Source organism: Petromyzon marinus, chromosome 51, assembly GCF_048934315.1.
Source record: "Petromyzon marinus isolate PM22_M1 ecotype Great Lakes invasive population chromosome 51, UKy_Petmar_22M1.pri1.0, whole genome shotgun sequence".
Lineage (NCBI taxonomy): Eukaryota > Metazoa > Chordata > Hyperoartia > Petromyzontiformes > Petromyzontidae > Petromyzon > Petromyzon marinus.
Window position 1 is genome coordinate 3,544,477 of NC_133717.1, and position 9,762 is coordinate 3,554,238.

The 9,762-nt window shown below is 43.2% G+C and overlaps 1 long non-coding RNA gene across 1 annotated transcript; it reads right to left on the bottom strand.

The window, feature by feature from the left end:
* Positions 1 to 6,791: 6,791 nt before the first annotated feature.
* On the bottom strand, positions 6,792 to 8,849 carry LOC142931205 (uncharacterized). The gene is made up of 2 exons (XR_012947211.1): positions 8,676 to 8,849; positions 6,792 to 7,763 (listed from the first exon to the last, which is right to left on the bottom strand). It is a non-coding gene; the product is annotated as an uncharacterized LOC142931205 (long non-coding RNA).
* Between the last annotated feature and the right edge of the window lie 913 nt (positions 8,850 to 9,762).

A 9,762-nucleotide genomic window follows, 5' to 3' on the forward strand; every position in this document is an offset into this window, starting at 1 on the left:
TCAGTGGGCTTCAGTTTAGAATTTACACGAAGGGATTCATGGTGGCGCAGAGACGCAATTAACTGTGTGTGGGGGGGGGGGGGGAGAGTGAGAGAAGGGCTCGTGAAGATGGAAGGCGGCAGGATTGCAGCTGGGCAGGAGGAGGCAGGGAATTGGCTGAGGACTGGAGGGGAGAGATTTGGCAGGAAAGGAGGAACCGTTTGGAAGGTTTGAGAAAGATAATATATCAAGGGGGTGGCGCAGATGCGACCTCAGGTACCGGTACAGACCGCCTCGCCTCATATCTCTACTCCACATACTCTCCGAACTTTCCCGTCTCATCTCACTCTACTCCACACTCTCCTACCTTACCATATCATCTCTATTCCATTCCACTCTCCTAACTCTCCCGTCTCTACTCCACACACTCTCCAAACTCTCCCATCTCATCTATCTCCTCCACACACCCTCTGAACTTACCTGTTTCACCTCTCTACTCCGCTCACCTCCAAAAACCACCGTCCGCATGCACAGACTGTGCTTGTGGTCCATCTCCATGGACCGCTGTCGCTTGGCAGCGCTCTCTTCCTCCTCCGGGTCATGACCTCCTCGCTTGCGGCGCCGACCCCCTGCGCAGCAGCACCCAGAGATGTACCACCACTGCGTCTCACTCTACCTATCACTTAGAGGTACCACCATTGCGTCTTTCTCTACCCATAAGTGAGAGGTACCACCACGTCTTCCTCTCCCCATCACTGAGAGGAGCCACCACCGCGTCTCCCTCTACCAATCACTGAGAGGTACCACCAAGTCTTCCTCTACCCATCACTGTGCCCCCCACACAGCTACCCCCCCGTTCTCTCGCTTGTGCTATGGGGCCGTCCATAAATGACGTCACGCGATTTTGGACGATTTTAGACCCCCCCCCTCGTCACAAAAAGTCAGACCTCCCCTCAAATATGATGTAACAAAACTCTGCCCCCCCCCCAAATTATATTTCCATTTTGAAAATAAAACATGCTTTAATCGCTTTAAACTATTGTCATTGTAGTGCGTATTCAATGTGGCGCTGCATTCAGATGTTATAGGAGAAAACACGTATACAAAACTGAGGCTTTGGAAAGCTTAAATTTAGCATAAAATTCACTTGAAAATATTCAACGTCTAACTAAAACTGCATATGTTCAGAATATATTGAAATTATCTTATAATCATAAAATATAAAAAGTAATTATAACTATTAAAAAAATACTTTAAACTTTGTGGTATAACAAAGCAAAATGTACAATTATAACAATCATATATTCATTCCACAGAATGAAAAACCCTGGTAGAATCATTAGAATCAAAATGTTTCATAACAATCATTAAAACAAATTCAAAATGTAAGCTTCTCCATTCTCCCATGGAAAAGCAAAATGCTCCTTCATGGAATAAATAAAAGGTGACCTTAGTAAATTTAAATAATCAAATAGTTAATAATGAAAATTAATAAATAAAAATTCGTGTTATAACAATTCTATAGAATGAGAATAAAATAATAAATTGATAAAATAAAATAACACAATAATATTCTCACGACGTTTCGGCACACAACACAAGCGGCCTTCATCAGGTGAAGGGACGAGACTGTCTGTCACTCCAGCGCTGTCCTACCCGACAGTCTCGTCCCTTCACCTGATGAAGGCCGCTTGTGTTGTGGCCGAAACGTCGTGAGAATATTATTGTGTTATTTTATTTGATCAATTTATTATTTTATTCTCATTCTACGTGACTTTACCGAAAAAACCAAAGAAGATGAATCCTTGCAGTCACGAAAGCTTTAAATAGAAATGTCACAGTTATATATTTATTTAAAGTGGCGCATTTTGATGTGACGTCACATTTCTCAAACCCACCCCACCCCCCCGTCACACATCGTCACAAATGTCTGTGCCCCCCCCCCCCCCCCCCACTAGGTGCTAGACGTCATTTATGGACGGCCCGTGTTTATTTTACACGAGTGATGAGTTAGCCGTGTGTGTGGTGTGTAATAAAGTTTATCGTGTACATATTTTACTGGACATGTTAAACAAGAGCTCCATAAAATAATAAATTGATAAAATAAAATAACACAATAATATTCTCACGACGTTTCGGCCACAACACAAGCGGCCTTCATTAGGTGAAGGGACGAGACTGTCTGGAGGACAGCGCTCGAGACAGTCTCGTCCCTTCACCTGATGAAGGCCGCTTGTGTTGTGGCCGAAACGTCGTGAGAATATTATTGTGTTATTTTATTTTATCAATTTATTATATTATTCTCATTCTACGTGACTTTATCGAAAGAACCAAAGAAGATTAATCCTTGCAGTCACGAAAGCTTTAAATCGAAATTTAAGAGCTTCATAGCTCATCGGATTTTTCCAGGCTAAAAAAACTGATTCTGATTTATTGGTGAGCGCTACGGCAGGTTGACCACACACACACAAACCTTGTGAGTTGGTCTTCATCGTAGCGCTGTTGATGTCCTTCATGAAGATGTACATCTTCATAAAGAAATAAATCCCTACAAGACGCGATGTAGAAGCAGATTGAGCTCCTCCTCTTCGGAACCAGCGGCTTCTGTGGTGACGGTGGACTGCTGAGTGTGACGTCACGTCCAACGTCAACGCGTGACGTCACCACCGGTCACGTGGGAGGCGCGCGTCTGTCACATGACCACGAGCAGCCTGGCCGGGATATCCAGGGCTGATGGTCTCTAAACACGAACGTGTTCGTCAATCACTCTGCGGACTTAAATGGAAAATACATTACAAATATAAGAGGCGAAGTTATCTTGCAGTAGCTCCTTATTTGATGAGTTATTTATTATTTATGCGGCATCACCAGGTAATATGTAGCGATATTTCTGGTGAACTCAGCCTCAAATGGGTGCCTAGTGCGGTGTCTAAACATCGTCTTTGGGGAGACAAAGGCGGTCGGGCGTGGTGCTGGCCACCCATCCCCCCTTTGTACGTGCAGGCTTTTAATAGGTGCTCGCAAACAGCACTTGCCCCAAATGTATGTTAAGGCTTTGTGTGTTTGGGGATCGGTAGTGTAGAAGGACAGGGAGAGATACAGAGTGTGTGAGAGAGGGACGGGGAGAGACACAGACAGTGACAGAGTGACAGAGAGAGACAGAGTGTGTGAAAGTGCGAGAGATGGACAGGGAGAGATGCAGAGAGAGTTAGTTTTAGAGAGACAGTAAGTGATGTAGCAGAGAGTGCGATTGACAATGCGTGTGTGGGAAAAAGAGAGGGACAGAGTGTGCAATGTGATGGAGAGTGTCTGTTCTTGAGACAGAGCGTGAGACGGAGTGAATCATTGAGAGAGAATGAGAGAGGGACAGAGAGTGTGTGTTTGCGTGAGAGGGAGAGACAGACACAGAGAAAAAGCGTGTGTGAGAGTTTGTGAGAGAAACAAATATGGGGAGCGGTAGTGTAGCGGTTAACGCGCTGCGCTACCTGGCGACCCAAGTCCCGATTCCCGCTCACGGACAACACCAGTGACGATAATCTGAACCGGTCCAGCACTTCCCCTAGGGCGACTCAGCCTAAAACGAGTACCTGGTGCGGTGTAGACATCGCCACTAGGGAGACAAAGGCGGTCGGGCGTAGTGCTGGCCACCCACTCCCTCGTGTGGCGTGTCGGCCTTCACGGGTTCTCACTAACAGCACTTCTCCCATTAATCTGTTAAGGCTATACGGGGGATCTATGTTTGTTGTTGAGAGAAACATGAATAGTGGGGAGCGATGGGGTGCATTGGTTAGTCCGCAGCGCTATAAACCCAGCAACACGAGTTCGATTCCCGCTAACACCAGTGACGATTATCTGAACCGATCTTGGGCCTCCCTAAGGTCGACTCAGCCTCAAATGAGTACCTGGTGTGGTAAGCATCGCAACTGCGGAGACAAAGGCGGTTTGCCATGGTGCTGGCCATGGAACACCTTGTGAACTCTTCCGGCCTTCATAGGTGCTCGCTACGAATAGATGATGCCTTACCATTAGCCCCACAAACACAAAGCACCTGCCTGGGTATTTTATTTCATAAAATGCTTCATACCTGGGTAGTGTGATTATGACTAGGAGCCCATGCCTCAATACGAATCACTCGAGCGGCAGTATATTTTCATTATCTGCGTAACGCTGGTGTGGAAGGAACTTGGTCTATCACTTCAAAGCTCTGGGTTTTCTCCACCACAGTTGTCACTTCTCTAAGCTTGCGAAATGTGGAGCCCTCGAATGGAACATCTGTGCCGGTTTTAAACATTCAGGCTAGCCTGCCTACAATCTAACCTGGGTTTAACCAGACGATTGTGTGAGCTCACAGAGCCTTCAAAGATCTGGATGCATTCCCATCATCAGTGAGCCCCTCTGTCAAGCGAGGGCTGAGTTGTCTGGGTCATATATCCTGCATGCACATCTACGGCATGCCGAATCAGCTTCTGTTTGACTAGTTGGGTCTAAACAGGTGTGGCACAGGCTCGAAAAGAGATGGACTGATGTGGCACAAGACGATTTGGAACTGATTGGACTCGCTGATGACTTGTGCCAGCAGTGTCAAGATCGGCCCCTGCGGCGGAGGTTTTGATAGAAAGTCGTATAACTTTTTATAAGATCCCTAATCTAAAGATTTGACCAAAAGTCACCCAGGCACACACATGTTATACTTTACACATTTTAAATCTTTATTCACCAGATTACTATTAAGCATACATCGATTTCCAAATGCTTTAGATAAATTACGGATTGCTGTGGCAAATAGCATGTCGCTTTGTGTGAATCAGTTTTTAAAAAGAAAGTTTAAATTTCATTAGAGCAGCTTTCAGTCTTTCACATTATGAAGGATCATTGCCATTTTCAAACCCCAACTAGTAAACCATCTTACCCAATCAAATATGCCATGATTTTTGGAATACCACAAAAACAGTTAAAATGTTTTTTTTTTATATATATTTCCATAAAGTATTTTCTTCATTACATTTTACCATAGTTTTCTTATGCACACTATGACAATGGTTTTGATATCAGGCCATTTACACAGAGGCGTCTTAAGTAACTTTAATGTGACAAGCGAATTGCATCACAAACTTGTTTTTTTTGCAGCCTCCTTGTGCAAAACCACTCTTTTTTATGTAGTTATTAAACCAAAACTTACAAACTCATGGGCTGTGTTGACCAGGGAAGGTGAAGGTAAATCACCGATAACCTTGCCACGGACACACTCTTAGACAACCTCCATGAAGGACGTTCTCCCTGTGGAACGCATCATCTCGTCTGGATGCGCCGATCATTGCAGTGGTCCCCTAGAAGATCTATAGATCGCCTGAGTACCCCTACTGCTCAACAGCCATTGCAATTAATGTATGAGAGACGCGAGTTGATGGCACAGGTCAAAATATAACAAATAAATGCATCGTATATAGTTTAGACAGCAATTAATTTTGCTGTCATGTATAATCAGGTTGGGTCAAATATTTTAGACAGTCCATCAATTGTCCATTGTGTCAATGTTGACAGAATTAAGCAACATTGAAAAATATAAAGTTCTGTATTCATCTCCTGCCAATGCCAACAATCACCCTTCCACCTTGGTCCAGTGGTTTTTACATCATATGCATTTTTGCTCTGCCAGGCCCCATTACAGGTGTTGCAAAACCAAAATACCATGTAAACAACTATCAGAGTTGTCTGATTTGACCCAAAACCTTTGTTCATCTATTGACTTGCAAACCTTGTTACATTCTGGTGCAGTTAAAATATAGTATTCAGCGATATAAATGAACATTTTAACAACAATTTACAATGCGTTTATTTTTTACATATTGATTGCCTGCATCACTTATTTTGATTTACAGTTCCCATCATTAATATCCATGATCTATAGTATTATATCGGTGCAGGATGGTATAATAGACTACTGCATGTTCTGGTGAATCCAGTCCAAGAATTTGGTGACCCTGCTGTAAACACCTGGCTGGTAAGCCCGTGCACAGCCATAGCCCCCAGCTGGTGATTCCAGAGAGGTACCAGCGGCCGTTTGAGTCCTGGCAAACCAAGGGACCCCCAGAGTCTCCCTGCAACAGACACACACGACACCAATGTTAGAAGATGACTGACGAACAAGGAGGCCTGATGGAGCGATGATTACAGTGATCCAGTATAAGCAATGGCATGTCATGATACCAAAGAGGGGATGTCAAAAGGCCCGATAATTAGGTTTAAATGTTCAGTGCAAAGAGCAGTACAACTGAGGCCAGCTTGAAATGTTCAATGGGACTGGGATCTTGAATGAGGACATTTTTGTTGAAGGTCCAGTTGATGTTGGCCCACCCATGCTCCTTCCAGTCAATTGGCACCAAAATGTGTTCATGAATTGACTGGAGAATTTTGCTTTCCAAGATCCCCCTGCTGGAACATAATTGGGCCCATAATCGTTATGTGCTCCAGATGGTTTTAAGGCAAGAGAGTTGCATCTTGTTGGTTGTTATCGCAGCTCACCTGTCAGGTGTCCACCCCTCCTTCGAGGTACCCTGCACACAGCATCCTGTTGGTGATTAGAGATGGGCTATAGGCCTGCGGCCCTGGGGTGACGCACGTCTTCAAGATCTCTACTGAAGCCTCCTGAAGCTGGTCGGGTGTGTAGCCTGTTCAGTACAAGAATTCGTGTTGGAAACCGTGTTTCAGTTTCAGTTATTTATTTATTTTGGTATAGCCCTGTGAGCCATTCGGCTCTTGAATCGGGTGCAACCACAACAAATAAAAAAACAAAACACGAACAAGAAAACATCTTAAAGTGAAGTACTATATTTCATCAAGACTTAGATCGTGGTACATTTAAATGTTAACAACATATCACCTGTATATCAGCTTAATGCCTGTTACAGATATTCCTCGAGTACCAGAGAGCTCTGCTACCCGACTGCCATCATTATTCCAATGGATTTTTACAAAAAAATGTTTCCTAACAAAGATTTGGGCCTCCATTAAATCAAAGGAATTGTTCAGTAGAAGAGATGTGTATATTATATTTGTTTTTCATTATACAAACATTCCCCCGAAATAAAATAAATGTTCAACTATCGATTGTTTAACTTGTACCGTCGGAAAATAACATTGCACCGATTCATACATTAAAATCACGATACGTCTTGAATTGTGGGCATAGCAATGGATTTTTTGAATATTTGTATATGTTGTACATTAGAGGTGCTACATTTAACCCAACGTAAACAACTCAAGGGTTGTAATCCTGAGTTTAAACAGAAGGGAACTGCTTTCTATGAGAAGATCGATTTTATTAGAATGTTAATCGGGTCGTGTGGAGGCTCAAAACATGACAATACTGTGGTTGCTTTGTTCTTACACCATAGACACTGAGATATGGATAGTAAATAATCTCTCAAACTATGCTCTATTTAGTGGTCAAAGTATATTCTGAAATCACGTGTTTTCCCAGGTTTGGAATATTTCAATTATGGACTTACCACCTTCAGAAAGTTTTCCCCAACCAGAAATGAAGCATGATTTCCCTGGGTAGGGAAACTTCTGAAAGTGAGATGGGAGGCAAAACTGGCTCTATGTAATCAGTGAAGGAAACAAGTTCTGACAGCTCCATAAGAGCAATGTCATAGTCATGGCTGCTTCCGTTGTAGCGCTCGTGGATGAGGATTCTGTTGACGCTTCTGGCCACGACAGTTGAAGCGCTGAGATCGTTCTGAGAGTGCAGGCCCAGGTATACCGTCCAGGTGTTTGGGTTGTTACTAGGGGGTAAATACAGACACCACAGTCAGCATCAAATACCACAGGGCATTATGTTTTTTTTTTACCAAGGTAAGCCTCATTGAGCCTCAGCACCTTTTCAGGAGGGTCCTCAATTGAGTAAATGGTGAGTCATTTTACAAAGTAAGAAAATTTGGACCCTGGTGCCAGCAGGCATCACAATTGCAAGTGCACGATGTAAAATCATACCTGAAAGTGAAGAAAATGAGATGCTTAAATTCCTCTTCCACTTATATTCATGCCTCTTTCTGCAATAAAATTCTACGAAAATATCTTCTAATGGTGTTGATTCATTGTGTGAGTGGGAGGAGCGGTGGTTCATTCGTTAGCACACTGCACTTACGAACCTGTTGAGCCACGTTTTAATTCCCAAGTGTGATTCCCAACCACAGATAACGTTATTCGTGACCAGTGTGGTGAGGTATGGTCAAACAATACCCCATGACCAAAATGGTGTGCGAAGGCCTTCATCCCAAAAGCGGTCTGTTAAAGTGCTACAAGTTGTGATTATTCAACTTGTCTGCTGTGTGTGTAACATTTAACAAATGCATACTTTTAAAGTATGACAAAGAAAAATAGGTGTTACCTTCATGGCAATAAACCAGGTGTTAATATGTTTAAACACCAAATAGATACCGTTAGCAATGAATCAAGTTTGTATTAACCACACGTACTTGTGGTGAACATGCAAACAAACATGCTCAGATAATATATGCATTGTCTTTTAAATGTATTGGCCTACACGAGAGACAGCCTTCTTTAGCACCTAGTTTCACCAGTGACAGACCAGAGAACGTCAAAAGGCGAACAGTACAAGGACAATGCACGTATCAGAGCATTTATAGCTCAGAGTAAAGTGTTCACAATACATGTGAAGCAACAGAAATGCTCACCTCTGGAAGCAATGAGCAGCACTCACAACCCAGCGGTCACTGAAGAGGGAGCCCCCACAGGTCAGTCTGTTGAAGTTGTGCAGGCTCTCTTGCCAGGGCCATTCTCAGAGCCTTGCTTCGTAGCCTCCCACGATCCGGCTGTTCACTCTGCGTTCTGCTACGGGGATCCAGCCACATTCTGAAAAACGACAAAACACAATAACTTCTATAATACAGTTTTTTTTGGGTTAGATCGCGTAAATATAGAAAAGTCTAGTCAAACCCGCCATCATTAGTACGAGTTGTCACGTAAACAGAACATGCCGATTCATCACTAGTACAGCACACCGGTGTGTTGGAGAGACAAGCTACAACATTTACAATCTGAGTACGACGTTTTGCTAGTAAATCTTGACTTAAAGTTTTCGTGACTGCAGGAATTCATATTCTTTGGGTCTTTCGGTAAAGTCACGTAGTTGGTTATTTTCTTTGAACCATCTACGTGACTTTACCGAAAGACCCAAAGAATATGTTTTGCTAGTAATCACAAATAGCTTCATCAGGTGACAGCCAGATTTGTGGAGAAGTCTAAATGTTTCGTTCCTTATATAGAGGCGTAGATGTGGTGATCACACTTATGCGCTCTTGCGCAAAGTGGGGGGGGGGGGGGGGGGGAGAATTATGAGTCAACGTACATCATGCATGTGCATTATGAGAGCCCTTTCATCTTGTCCTTCCTGTCCATTCTGTGTATTAAAATAGCTGTACCAACGGTAATCCCTATTGAAATATGGTGCCCTTTACAGGCATGCATTTAAATAAAGTATTATTTGATTATTCTCTTCCACGCAGCACTAAGGAGGTAGCTATCTGAACGGTTACAATTATTTACAATTCTTTCAATATCGAAAGATTCTCTAATTAGTCTTGGCCAGTAGTAGCTGGTTTTGCACAGAACTTCAACATTTTCAAAATCAATTGAGTGTCCTTGTTGGCACACGTATTCTGCTACTGCTGACAGTTGTATTTGGGAGTATTTAATATTTCTCTGATGTTCTTTTCGTCTCGTGCTGATCATTCGTCCTGTTTGCCCAACATAACATTTGCC